Source organism: Paramormyrops kingsleyae, chromosome 12 (assembly GCF_048594095.1).
Source record: "Paramormyrops kingsleyae isolate MSU_618 chromosome 12, PKINGS_0.4, whole genome shotgun sequence".
Taxonomy (NCBI): Eukaryota; Metazoa; Chordata; class Actinopteri; order Osteoglossiformes; family Mormyridae; genus Paramormyrops; species Paramormyrops kingsleyae.
In genome coordinates, this window is record NC_132808.1 from 22,213,148 (window position 1) to 22,228,260 (window position 15,113).

The 15,113-nt window shown below is 46.3% G+C and overlaps 1 protein-coding gene across 2 annotated transcripts in view; it reads right to left on the bottom strand.

Annotated features, from left to right (window-relative positions):
- Positions 1-14,605, bottom strand: part of LOC111835473 (polycomb group RING finger protein 3) — a 42,854-nt gene extending 28,249 nt beyond the window's left edge. Inside the window, exon 1 of one of the 2 annotated variants that reach the window (XM_023795828.2) lies at positions 14,443-14,605. The gene's annotated coding sequence lies outside the window, so the exon portion shown is untranslated. Of the gene's footprint in view, positions 1-1,039; positions 1,151-14,442 lie in introns of those variants that run through there. The other variant, XM_023795830.2, reaches the window with a different exon arrangement.
- Between the last annotated feature and the right edge of the window lie 508 nt (positions 14,606-15,113).

A 15,113-nucleotide genomic window follows, 5' to 3' on the forward strand; every position in this document is an offset into this window, starting at 1 on the left:
CGTTTTTGTGTGCACTTCCCACTCGCTCCCATTATATTGTCATTGACACCCTTAAACCAGTGTTTCCCAACCCGGTCCTCGGAGACCCACAGTTGGTCTACGTTTTTTGCTCCCTCCGAGATCCCTGCCAGACAGTTCGCATTTGTGGACTGTCTGTGGGTCCCTGATGACCAAACTGGGAAACATTGCCTTAAACCACTAACTATTCACCACTAATTAAATGCTGTGGGGACACCCTAGATATTATAGTCAAAAATATCCTCATATTATCGCTGCAAGGTGCTTCAGAGCTTAGCCTGAACTCAAGTTATTAGTGACCGAGATGATTAATCTACCATGTCCTTTTCCTGCCTCTCTTTACAGTTAAAATCGCTTCTCTAATATCAGCAAGGTAGCACCACGTGTAAAAGGAATATTCCAGAATCTACACACTAGCAGGATTGGCATGCCGCGCAAATGTTTGTAAAGGGCTCACGGAATACCAACAACCCGGAAACTTTCAGAAAACGACCACAGGAGTGCCTGACAAGTATCTCTCTACTTCAGGACCTGTATCAGCATGCTAGCTACAGGCAACTGATAAGCCCGATAACATCTGCAGACTACGGCTCTAATGTCACGAAAAACAAAAAATCCAGGGCTACCATTGGCTTTGAAGTACATTAAAAAATGCCACCCACCCGTTTCCAGGAAAAGATTATGAAAGAGGCCTGGAGGAGAACACAAAAGATCCACCGTCGGCTTTCGACACATGGGTTGGATCGATCGACGTCCCAAACTCTCGACAGCCACACCCAGGGATAAGCCGTACTCCAGGGTACACGACATCACCCTGGAGTGCGGGTGTGGTGAAATCCAGCTGGACTGGTAATCCAAACACCATACGTCAACAGGGTGGACCTCGAGCTACAATTCCAAGACGTGCCTCCAAACTACGGCCCTCTTTCCAGAGGCATCGGCCTCTGAAATTAGCCATGGTTGCCGCTCTCCCTTACCGCCGATTCCCACCGCGCCGGACTTGAACCAGTAGCAGTCTTACCCAGAGCCGTCACCACCTTTCCAGCATCGTCCTGCAGACGGCAGCTAACCCTGACCACATTCTCCCAGGTTCTCCCCGCCAGTCTAGGTGTAATGTGCAAATTTCAACTTCTTTCAAGATTCTGTGGCACCAGAATGACTCACCCTCCTATTAGGCAATAAGCAAACCGGCTTCTCACTGTTCTAGATGTGGTCCTATTCAGGGTGGGTCACACAGACACGCAACATGCTTGGCAGCGCCACTGCCACATATATGACACATCTGCTGAGCCTGAGATACAAACTGAGCTTTGAGGGAGTTCTAAGGATGTGCTGACTCACACAGCAGGAAGCCTTGCCTGGCATTCAGGGCAGCCTCCTCAATGCAAAATCATACGCAGAACCTGGGCATTTGGAGCATTTACAACTAAAAAATATATATTTATTTATTTATTTATTAGTTGTAAATGCTCCAAATGCCCAGGTTCTGCGTATGATTTTGCATATATATATATATATGTGAATCATCATTTGTTTGAACACAAATTACTCCCCGACACGTTGTACCATGTAATACTAATTAACGGTGGACATGTGACCTTATCCAAGTAGATGCCAGTTGAGTATTTAACACTGCACTGCAAAGTTAGAAAATTGTTTTTTTCCACAAAAGCCCCTTTAACGGGTTTGGGACTCACAACTCAAAAACGTGTCATGAAATGGTGCAATAAAGCGGGATGTTCCAGCATCGAGGCGCCTGGCTGCTCATTCGCGGCGGGAGTCGCTCACGTGCGGCCGTAAGCTATGCAGCTCAGCTAGCGGATGGTTTCCCCACATCAGGCTGGGGGGAGCACCGTACTCCTACAGGTTATTAAAAAAAAAACAGTCCCTCACCCATGGGGGACTAGCATGACTAAATCCATTTTCAGCGAAATCATGTACAAAACAGTAGCTTTAAAAAATAAATTAAAAAATTGACAATTAAAAAAGGCAGGAAGGTTTTGACACCACTGAGCCTTGCGGTGAACCCCCCCCCCCCCCCGAAGAATGTTGGCATGGCGATGCCGGTATCAACACGCGGTCAAGACAACCGCGTCGGTCCACCAGATACTCACGGGGGCTTTGATGCACCATGATAGTTCCAAAATAAATGTTCCAGATCCAGCCCAGGGACTGGCAGCATCAAACACAGACACACACAGACAAAACGACTGCAGCACCTGCACAGTATCGGGCTGTTTACACAGTCATGGTCGTAACTCCCTGTTAAATTACGAAAACATCTACGACATACTTAATGTCTTTTATCTGAGTTTCGGCAAACAACAGATTATCACCTCCCGCCACGGCACAGTGTAGATCACGGGATGACTTGCTAAATGCAAACGTAACGCAAATTATCATGTAGCTAAAGAGAAACCATTAATTCTCAATCAAGAGAGGAAATCCACCCCCCACCCCCACCCCCCCAGGCGAGAGGAGCTCACCATATGAGGATGTGCCATTAACTGGACCAGTTTACCGGTGTAGCCCTGCAAGCCCAAAGAGGGCAATAATGTGTCTTCCCTGTAGTCGACATGTCCCCGAGACGACACGATGCATTCTCACACGCTTCACAGCAACCGCTGTCCGCCGCACATATGTCACTCGGCGCTTTGGGCCATCTGCGTTTGAGGAAGCAGGTCCAGAAGGCCTAGCGGGAAGTGCTGCCTCTGACAGACACCATCTCCAGAGATCCCCCCCCCCCCCACACACACACACCCCAACCTCCCCCCCTCCCCGACAACTCATTTTAAAAGATAACGATTCCTACCCCTATCTCTTTTTTAAACAAAACGATAAAAGAAAGCATCCCAGCAAAAAATCCGTATGAGGGGCTACCGTAACAGCGTGGCCGTGTCAAAAATCGCACCGTTATGGAGGGAAGCCTGAGGGGGGAAAGCTGCATTTATTCACCGTGCTAATGTCGCTGGAGACAGCCGAGCCCTAGGAGTGCAGCGGCAGACGGACGGATACCCTCCGTCACGGCGGAGCGTCGGCGAAGCCCCGCCGCCCAAGGCTCCCGTCTCGACAAAAAGAGAGGCTTCCTGACAAAGCGCGACGGTAACGAGAGACGCGCTGTCGGGCTGTCGCTGGGCTTTCCGATCGGAAATGGTTCCGATTTCAATGCGAGGCTCGGTTCAAATGCTTGAGTGGAATCCATTCAAGGGTTGAGGCAAAAAAAAAAAAAAAAAAAACCTTGTAAGGGGAGAGAAGAATGTAGATCGCGAATTAAATCCGCTGATTGGTGAGTCTGCAGGCAAGGTATACTTATAACAAGAAAAAGCACATTATATATATATATATTGTATAAAAACACTTGGATAATGACTCTGTTGCAGACAACTGCATCAACATGGGGGGGGGGAGGGGGCAATACAGGACAGCACACTGTGACAGGGAAACCTTCTGATTATCCGGAGAAGCTGCCCAGAGCCAGAAATGACACTAGAACCACTGAGAAAAAAAAAATCTCCATCCATTCGAATCCACCCTCGGATCAAGCTGTGGCAGGGAGAGGTCAGCCAGCGACAGGCCGTGTCACACAATAAGGCACCATGGCTGATTCAACTTTTTCCACGGCAGACGGATCTGCATGGACGCAATTTAGGGACGGGTCTTAATGTTCAGTTACGTGCCATAGGAGGACTCGGCGAAATCGAGTGAAGGCCGACAGCCGCTCTAGGTCAACACACAAGATGAAGAGGGTTAAGGCTAACAGCTGAAACACCCGCAGGTCTGTCTCGCCTCAGAAGCCTTGGTTAACCTTTCCAGGAAAGACAGAGGATGATGCAAGTGCATGGAAAGTCTCTCCTCGGCAAACCCTCTGAACTCAGCAGACCCCTAGAACAACATATTTCATAGAGGCCCACCAATGGACGATTTAGAGCTACTAAACAACCGGCAACACAAACATCATGACGGTGCACATATAGCCTCAGTGTCTACAGACTTAAAGAGGAGGCGCTGGATGGTCTGGGAGACAAATGTAGTAGGTTTAAACTTCACAGCATCTCACTAAATGAATGGCACTGAACCCAGCATCAGAGGTGGTCTCAGCAACGACAGTTAGGACCTTATCTGCTAAGCTTATTTGGGGGGAGCGAGCAGCTTTGGGCTGGAAACTTTTTTTAGACAGCTGTTTGGCAACCGCCACACAACACAACTGACAGGAGGGGCTCGAAACGACAGATCTGTGCCCATTGGCATGCTTCGGGCTTCGGGTCAGTGGAGCAAGTACAGTACCAGTCAACAGTTTGGACAGGCCAGGCCACTTAAAAAAGGAGAGTGATACAGTGTCACGTCACATGACCAGGCCACCTGACGTAAACACAGCAGAGATGGTTTGGGAGGAGTTTGACCAGAGAGTGAAGGAAAAGCGGCCAATGGGTGCTCAGCGTATACGTGGGACCTCCTTCAGGACAGCTGGAGAAGCATCCAGGAGGCCACCTCATGGAACTGGCATAGAGGAGAAAGCAGGGTCAGCCAACACCTGGAGCTGATGGGGTTAAGGGCCAAACTCAAGGGCCCAATGGCGGGATCACTATGCTGACCCAGGGATTTGAACCAGCAACCTTCTGAGTCTCAAACCACAGAGCTGCCCCCCTCCACCCAAAACAAATTCTATATTTCTTGGCTTGACACTTTTTTCGTCAGAGCATAATTCATACACATTACAATTTTAATATAATTATTCTAAAATGCAGAGAACAGTACAAATAAGCCTGTCTACGGAAAGGTGTGTCCAAACTTCTGACTGGTACTGTACATCCCAGGAAACATAAAAGCCATGTCATCCCTATTAGTCCATTGGGCTGCTATCTACTTCCAGGGAAGAATTCACCACTGAGCAACCGGCACAGTTACAAGGAGCAGAGAGATTCCGAGCAAGTGAGCCGTGCACAGCGACCAGCAAAGGTCATATGATCCCCGTCAGCATCTGCTGGATGCAAAAACTGAATTCGTTTGGTGACCACAGCTATCAAACAGCAAAACCTCAGCTTTTCACACCTTACGAGCCAAAGATTTTCCGGTTACCGTTTGCTGCTTTGTGTTTTTGGGTAATTACAGAAGAGACCTCACTGGGAGATCCACTACACTCATCGTTCAGAATGGTGCGGAAAAGCAAGAATGGATCAGCTTAACCACAAACCAGCGGGTCTGCAGTGTGGGCCAGTAATGTCAAGGAACCGATTAGAAGCTATGAAAATACACGGCAAAAATCATAGGCTAGCCCAATTATTCCTGAAAAGAACAGACACCGAAATTCAGTTTCATTTGCAAATCAACATCAAAACAAATCTCAGCTATGTGTGTATTTCATGGTGCTAGACTCCCCAAACAAAAATGAAGAGGGTTTCACTGTACAACAGCAGAAATGAAGACATCAAAGAGGTATGGAAGTGGGATGGAGAGGTGCCAAATGCACTATGAAATGGCATCAACATGCCTCATAAAGATCAGAAAGATGTGGGTGACAATTCAAACTCACAGCTTAAAAACACGACGATCACCACGACTGTGGTGACCTGCTTAAGAGGACTGATACGCACAGCTGACCAACCGCAAGCGTGCACGTCAGCTAACAGACAGACTGCACAGATTTTCCAAAGCTTGTTCTACCTTGAACAGAAAAAAAAAAAACATTTTTGAAACCTTTCCCAGTATTTATTTTACATAGAACATGCATTTTTAAGCAGAAGACACAAGTATTCAGCCGACAGAGGTTTTTAATTTTTCACGCCTCGTCTCCAGTTTGTGGTCAGTAGGGAATGGATTCGAACCACAAGGTTTTCGATACAAGCGTATAAGAGAAGCGTGAGGGGTCATATTAATGAATGTTAACGTAAGGCAGTTTTAGGAAGCATAACGGGAAAAAAAATAAAAAATTGGCCCAGTGTGAGACTTCAACACAAATCAGTGATGCTGTCAAAAGAATAATCAGTCAAAGCACATAACATTAAAAAAAAATAAAATAAAATGAGCATTCATTCATCTGAAAGCTTTCGTGGAAGTTTATTGCTTTGAAGAACAAAGGGAAAAGAAGCCCATTTCAGCCCAAAACACACTATTTATTTTGAAGACTCTCGCAATCTTTGTGCTTATTTACACTTTTAAAAGCCTAAGTGAAGTTTACAATTAGCGAAGGTTAGCGCTGTTTCGCAGTCCAAGTTCAACCCTGCTCACAAAGAGAGGCTTATGCTGCTGGACAAGACCGGCTTTGTGGCATGTTACAAAGCGAGTGGCTGCACAGGCCTTCTGGTACCGGCCCGGTCCCCAGACCTCCGGACTGGTGGCGGCAGCAGCGGAGGCTCTGGCACCCTTACCCAGAAACGAGTGCGCCAGGCCCGGAGGAAAGAGAGCGGGGAGGCTGGCTCCGGCACACGCTTGCTTGATGGCTTGGCCTGGGTCAGAGAACGGTCAACAAGAACAACAGCCTCCTCTCCTTTGCTCAAAGAGCCCCCTTGTGGTTGGAGCGGGTGGCTACACCTGCCAGACAACCCTCTTTGACCATGGGGTATCTAGCCCACATATAACAGCTCCTTCCAATAATCCCAAACCGAAAACAGCCTGTACTTGCACCTTTTCTTTCAGTTTGCCAAGCCCAAATCCGGGTGCAGCTTCATGAAGAACTTTGCTCTTTCTCCAGAAGGAGGACAACTACTTAGGTCCCTCTACTTAATTCGGCGATGCAGTAAACCATCTTGGTATAGACCATTTTAGCCACATACAAATAGGGTACGAATGCAGCGCAAGGACACACGCCGCCCTGCTGAACACAGAGCCTCGAGAAACCACAAGAACCACAGCCGACAGAATTAAACCAGTCTGGAACCTTCTGACTCGACATTAAATTAAAACACAGGCCGCTGTGGCACCGGCCCACCACCAGGGCCAAAGAGCACGACTTGTTACAGCAGCTTAGCGGGCAAGTGAGAGAGCAGGGTGGAGCCGCTAATGTTTGGACACTGGTGGCCTACTGGGGCCCCGATGCTAACCAAGCAGCGCCACACATTACAGATTAGGGTCCGAGGGCTGCGATTGGTGCCCATCATGGGCTCGATTCCCTTAACCAAACGAGCAATCTTCTGACCCTTAACCCCAACTGTTCCATTAATGCAAGATGCTGAATGACCCTGAGCTTTCTTCACTTGTTCAACACTTTGGACAAAAGCATCTAAATGTAATTTTGCCTCCTCACTCCAACTTCTTATGACACGTTCGAGGACTTCAGACAAAAAAAAAATATAAATCAAGAGTTGTGCAAACCAGACTCCAAATAACCCCTGGAGTCAAGCTTCAACATCTTTCTCTACGACTATTACAAACCCAACTGCTGGAATCATTACACAACATCTCACTGATAGCAGAGAACAAGTCAGGGGGGAGGGAGGGGGGGGGTCAAAAGCTTCAGCCTGACTATATTATCTTGCTTAATATTCTACTGACATACTGAGGTGTGTGAAAGAGTTGGAGAAACCATTCATCTGGAGAAAAGAAAAAAAGGAGTGAGATCTGCAAAATTTCTCTCGAAGCCTACAACTGTCCCACCCTCCTTACAAACCATGACACGGGCTTAGGGGAGAGAGACCCGTGGAGAGACATCGACTTTTAACAGCCGCGAGAATCCAGAAGGCGATTTAACGTTTTCATCAAGACCATGTGACAAACTTGTAGGGCACCACACCCCGTGATTGGCTAACGTTATTTTTTTCCCTGGCAAATCAAAATACATCCAGGATTCGGAGTCCGCTTAATGACCTTGGGACTGCGAGAGAAGGTTATGCGAGTTCAGCTGAGGGGAATGACGACTCCCCCCCCCCCCCCATGTGCACAGAGAGAAAGCCCGCATATACCCCAGTTGGCCAGAGGGAAATACTGGGATTCTCTACCCCACAGGATCTATGGAAGCACAAGCAAGTAGGGGAGGAATCAGATAATTGACACGGTGATCACTAGAGTCATTGGTCTGTCATACATTACCCCTCCCAACCCCCCCCCCCCACCCCCCACACACACACACACACACACACAGACACAGGAAACAAGCTCTCTAGCAGGAGTGTTCTGTCAAAATTTAAAAAAACACCTAGATTTTGCCACATAGAAAGAACTAGAGCAGAACAACTCTGAGCTATTCGTTAAGTTCTCCCCAAACGAGCTTGATGGGCCGAATGGCCTCCTCTCGTTTGTAAATTTCTTAAGTCCTTATGTAGAATAATGAGTGCGATCTAGATGGCGAGCGATCGGTCGGGCCGACCAGTGGAAGGAAGCGGCAAGTGTGCAGAACTTCAAAAACACACGCAGCGAACTGTGCCGACTCTAATTATTCCGGCATAAATGCATTAATCATGAGAGAACCTGCCGCCAAAAGGCCGCGTTAATGCACTAACTTTCAACTAGACAATGTACACAGATGAAGCACGAGAATAACTTCTACATCAGAAATGGTTACCATTTATTATAATAGTAACTCGTGCCTAATAAAAGTTACCATTTCCAGGAATTTTCATTTAGGCAGGACAAAACTTTATTTAATCACCCTGTCCTTTAAAGAGATAAATAAATTAACCCCGTACAAGACAAGCCGGTATAGAAATTGGCCAGCTTTTTACACAAGTTTTCCATGACGTACCTGGATTACCAGAGTACTAGGCTATACAGATCACCTTTCTGTACCTCTCACTCACATCAGATCCCACTAGGAGAACAAGATTCCTCCTGTTTACAACACGTTTAAGTCATTTACCCCCAAAAGCACAGTTAACCTAAGGTCACTGCAGAGCTAGCGCCAAGCTAGCGGATGTAGCTGCATTCCCGGCCATAAGGACGCATTCCATGCAGTTACACGCATTACACAAGTACACCCCAGCCAACTGTGACCTCTCGAAAAGGTCATCCCGCGAGCGGGGGCCTCGAGGCCCCAGCAGGTGGTTTCCTGTCGTGTGAAAACACCACCACCCCCCCCCCCACATGCCGCTAAGTAGCTTTAAGAAAGCAGGGCCCGTCTCACTCTGCAGCCTGCCGCGTGTCCCGTTTGGTGCGGGGGAGCTCGCTGCACGCCCCCGCTCGCGGGTTCCCTCACAGGAGCGGGGGTAGACAGGACAGCCCGGGGGGGGCTCGCCGGGAACATGGTTAAAAGAGCGTGGAGAATCAAAGAGCGTGTGGGGAGATGGAACGGGGGAGTTTCTCTTGAGCAATTCTGCTCAAAATAAGTAAAAGGCAAACAGTATAACTGCATATAACACGATCTTTCCAATAAAGCATCACAGCAAACAGAGAAAAGAGAGACTGCCAGCCATTTTCCTGACCTCTGCTGCTGAGCGAAACCCAGTGCATAAAAGGAACAAGGACACGAACCGTCCATTTATGTCACGCTGCCCCCCCACCCAACAAAATTGCACATTTTCCCATATAATATAAAAACCCATAAAATGTTATCATTCCAATCATTAGAGCCATATCTGTCTAAAAAGCTCAAATAAATTTTTGAGATGTAACATTTACCAATTTTTCGCAACAGATTTCAACAGAAATTAACATGACCACTTAAGTAATACATGCATCATTTATACAAAAATGTGTTAATCCGCACAGTGTGTGTTTCACCTGAATGCGGGAAGGCCGCTGAACGCATACAACAGGCTCCAACTAATCCTGGGTTAAACAAGGAGTGAGATGCTTGCTGAACACGCAGGTAGGACCTGAAGACCAAGTATCCTGCTGGTCGCTGCATTTCTTGGCATGTAGTGGCTAGAGCCACCCGGTGGGCGAACCGTGAGCGTTCTACTGTCCACGGCACCTCGGCCTGGCGGCATCTCAACGGAACATTAATGAACGGAACTTAAAGAGAGAGAGAGAGAGAGAGAGAGAGACAGGCCATCCAATTACAACAGACAACGATGTCGGGGGGAGGGGGGGCAGGCAGCGATGAGACCACCTCTTAGCTTTCAGGCTGTCTCTCCTCCAAGTCCCTCACAGGTGGGACATAATTAGGGTGTAATTAACCCATCTGGCACAAGCAAACATAAGGCAGCTTTAAGTATACTTGGCTATATGGCACTCAAGCAAATTTTTTATAGGAGGATACTTGGCAAGATCCATTTGGGTTAGCAGCTCTGTCCAAAGGTACATCAGCAGTGTCCCTCTTGGGATTTAAATCCTGACAACCTTTGTCCACATCCTTAAGCATCAGAGAGTGGCAGGGGTGCCCTTAGAAGCCACTCCAACTCACCATGCGTGTCATTGTGTGTGAAAGCTTTTGGCGGGGTAGGGAATACACTCCCACCCCCCCCCCCCCATCCCACTCCCCTGCTGAGGGATCTAGGAAGCCATGGGGCGTGTCGTAGACGAGCCAAATCTGATATGGAATCAGAAACTCCCGACAGAGAGGGCCGAAACTCAGGCGTTGGTGTCAGGGGGGTGGCAATGAGTCAATTTGCATTTCTTTGAGGAATTAAATGCAAGTTTTCAACAAAAACCGGGGCAAGACTAACTGATCATGAGTCACCCAGATATACTGCAGTTCCAGGAGTGCTGACGGACGAGTGGGGAGGGAAATAATCGGTCCAAAAATTAAAAGCTGATATCACCTTAGCATTACTCACCGAAGAAGCCGCGGGACACGTCCACCGCTAGACTAAACACAAAATGCAGCTTCACACCCTAAACATGACCCTGGGGACAGGATGCCGGAGCCCCTGCACCTCACAGACTCCCAACTGTTGGTTCACACCACTCTCAGAAAGAAGTGCCATCTTAAAAAAAAAAGTTATCAGGTATGGGCTGAAAAAATACCAGAGCAGGTGTGAATCAAAAAAGACAGACATGCATTTGCTGCCCTTCACGGACAACTTACTCTGCAAAGAGCAAGTTGAGGGAGGTGTAAAAACAATTTCCCCACGGGGATCAATAAAGTATCAATTATTATTATTATTATTATTATTATTATTATTATTATTATTATAAGGGTGCATGTCTGACGGACTCCCAGGCTACATGATACTTACAGACGGACTCCCCGGTACACTGCAAGAGAGACTACAGAAAAGAGTTTTCAGTCATTCAACACACCATCCACTTCAGTCTCTGACAAAGGCAGCCAAAACCTCAAAAAAAGTGGCATAGAAAAAATCTAATAAAACCATGTGAATGGCTAGGAATGCTGACAGTGTCGTCCGCAGCTGGGGACTTATATAGGCGAGTGGCGGTAAAGGGCCTGGTTTTTACCGCCGGATGCCACTACCGGGTTTGCAGACACGGAGAACGCTGACTAGTCGCAGAGTCAGGGAGAACGTACCATGCAGAGCCAAACTGGAATTTCCTGGCCCTGCTGGTCAAGGTAGAGACAGTTTACAATAAAAAAGAGCAGCCGTACCATTTCCTTTACACCAGTTTATAACCGACAAACTCTAGAGAAGCATCTCACAGGCAATACAGAAAACGGAGGGAATCCGCGTTGCATGTCATTAAGCACACTGATGCTCTGGGGCACATAAAACAGGGAGCCAAATCCCAAAAACATGCTTATAAGGGGTCCTAAAATAAAAACAAAAGCCACACAATGAAAATTAAAAGAGGAAAAACGCAAGGAGGAGTCTTTGAAAGCGTTGTATGTATTCCATACTGAAGCACTTCGAAATGGGCCTATAATATTCGAACGAGCAACACATTCTGCGCAACTACTGCATCAAGTTTTTATAGATTCCTAAAATAAATATTTCTGCAACCTACTGACAATTTCAGGAGTTCCTATGAGGGGAATACCAGCGAGATAATCCCCAGCGTCAGTTGAAAACGAGCAGCCTCACCTTAAGGCAAACAAAACCAGACACCGATTTTAAACCAGTTTTCCCTGGTTCGCTTCTATATCCAGTTTAAATCTTGACCAGCAGGTAGCCCCACATTTCAGGCGAGTGCTGCTTGAATATTTAGAGCCAACGTACACTATATCACATGTGAACCTCCACAAACATAACGGTCACGGTGCATTGACATTGAAAGTCATCAGAAGTCACTGGAGGCCATTTTCGGCAACTAATTCACAGGTAACACTCGAGTACGTTATTAAACAGTGTATGCAAAAATACTAATCTTATATTTGCCACATTTTCTTCTGCTAACAAGATGCCCTGACAGAATGTCAGTGACAATCACGCTAACGTGAGGACGACTTCCTCTCATTTGCTAGTTCTTCAGAGAGCAGAAAGACTAGACCACCAAAACCACGGTGAGTGGGTGTCATGTCACAGACCAAGGGCCACCAGGACTGAAAAAGGAACTACAAGTGCCACAGCGATAAGAAGCCCAATTTTCTCCACTTCTCTCCAACTGGGCATCCTTTTTTTTTAAGAAGCCACCCAAAGCGATGTCCTTAACGTTCCCAAAACATGCAAGAATAAACCACCAGGAGCGCGTGTGTTTTGAAACCGAATCGGCGGTGCAGTTCCCAAAAATCACGCCTTGTGAAATGTCAGAATCCCACCGTGACACTATTTTCAGAATCATTATTCATATTTATGTCACAGGCTATAAATAAAGACGTCTGACCACACGAACAAACTGTAGCATACATCTGGGCTGACTAAATCAACTGGTGCTTCATAGTTCAGTTTTTGTGTGTTTTGTTTTTTTTTAACAGAACACTGTCAGTAATATCACTCATGTGAATATGAAAGGATGTAAGAGGTAGTATGATATTGTGAGGAACAACCTAAACGTTTAAAGGGGGGGTGAAGCCAAATTAAATACTGGGGTTATGCCCCACTGTTTCCTATGCTCCTGTAAATATGCCAACAAAATATGATCAATAATGGACATATATAACAACATTCAAAAAGACCCCAGCAATTATTCATTTAAAATTCCTCCATTTTCTCTAGTTTTCTAATACAATGTTTCCCTGTCTATGAAATGTGAGCAAGGTACTTTGGAAAAAACAGGACAGCACAACACCATATCTCCTCAGTGTGCCGTCTCATTCAAATCTACATGCAATGCGTTTCAAATGAACGACAAACTTATAAGGGGAAAACCTTTGTACGAGGTTGTAACGACGTTTGATAACTGCAAAAACGGAAACAGAACCCTGTACACCTTCAATCTATCGTGCGTTTTAGCTACTTACTAAACGTTCATTTGAAGTTTTGATCGATTTCATTGGATCTTGCCTTTATACGACAATTGCAAACCGAGTTGTTCTTTAAAAGCTGATTGAATGTAGCTTCCCCAAACGTGTCCGTATAGCTAAAATGTAACAACATACAGGTGTTAATATAAATATGCCGTTACAGGTGAAAAGTAACTATTGAGGCAGCAAGTGTGTGGCAACTGAAATGTACGAATCCACGACGCATCCCCTGGTAATTCAGAAAAGCTGCTTTATGTGGATTCATTTTCCACCTCCTTGTGTGATGGGTAGGATTTGATCGGAGGACTAAATACCCCCCATCAGTGTCACGGATTTAACAGTGTATCGGGAATTTAACAATGCATCAGGGACAATTATCTGCTATAAACAAGCCGCAAAAAGTCCATACCATACATGTTGGGAAAATAACATGTATGCCGGTTTATTTTTCAGAGTAAAACAGAATTCCCGGCTTCCTTGGGGCATTTAAATGTATGCCTGTCATCATCTTTTCGCCCTGGATCTGAACATTTATCCGTAGACCCCCACGTTTCGATCGCTACGCGCATTTTCCTTACGTTTCGACCCCAGTCGTTACACCACATTTCACGGCTACTGTTCGCTGTTAAGATGTAACTAAAGTGCGAATAACTGGCGAGCGGCGATCACTTGTAGAATCGATCTCCGTAAGTAATGGGGGCACAGCTTTGTGAGGCTGTCACGGATGGGCACGAAATCGGCTTTGCCTGGGCTTCAACTTTCTTTTGTCCTTATTAAATCGTGTGGCCTCGGCTGTAACTCCCGGACTTTGGGAGGCCGAAGGGGTTAACAGTAGGCTACGGATCGCAGGGACACTCCGGACCGATGAAAACGTGTGTGTTCCCCGTGTACAACAGCATGGATGCACGTCCGAATAACACACATTTAAGCGTGCACGACTACATTCCCATACTGCAGCAGAGGGCACCGCGAGTCCTTTCACCCACAACCCACCCCCCCTTTCAAACTGCACTTTTACGTGAAAAGATGACCTCCGGTGTGTAACTGCAGGGCCCAGGGTCGCCATACACACACACACATACACACAGACACATACAACAACACGCGCAGCATGCATACACCAGCAAGCGGAAAAAAGAAACATACAATAAGAAAACCCATACGTAATGCAATTCCTACAAGCCGTTCAAAAAGAAGCCTTCGTCCAAAAAAAAACCCCGATCAACTCGATTCATTTTAAACTTACGGCAACTGACCTGTTCGAGAGCACAACAGTCCGCTAGATATTGGGTTGAATCCGAGTTAAATGTACTTTCAGTAAAACAAAGAGGCGAAAATGTCCGGGCAATCCCGAAACAGACCGAGCAGCCACTCCGAGCGAACGGCTGCGCATGCGCGTGACAAGCAGCGCGGAGGTGGGGGCGCAATTGGGGAGGTGGAGACAAGCAAGCAGCGCTGTGTCTTACAGATCCCAGCACGTTTCCACTACTACTGATCAGGACCCCAAATCAACCGGAATACTATATTACACTTAATAGCGAAATTATTCTCACAGGCATTTACAACCTGTATATTTTTCGACACGTGATTAATGTCTTTTTATGCACCATAATTAATATGATTGACTTTGAAAAGTGGACGCAAAAATATGGAATATTTTAGTCGTACAATTAAATTTCAAATTAATTGTTAGACCGGAAACTTTAAAAAAAAAAATCTCGTTTTGATCTTTATAGTTATGTCTTTTTATAATTCTTCATGGCTTTGTATTTTAGTTCGATGAAGATTAATCAATGCAAACAACTGTTAAATGTCAAAAATCTCATTATAAGAGATAACCCTCATCCTACCCTAGATGACTAATGAGCTGATTTAACATCAGAGTTTTCACAGCAGCCCCATACAAGCGTTCTAATGTATAACATAA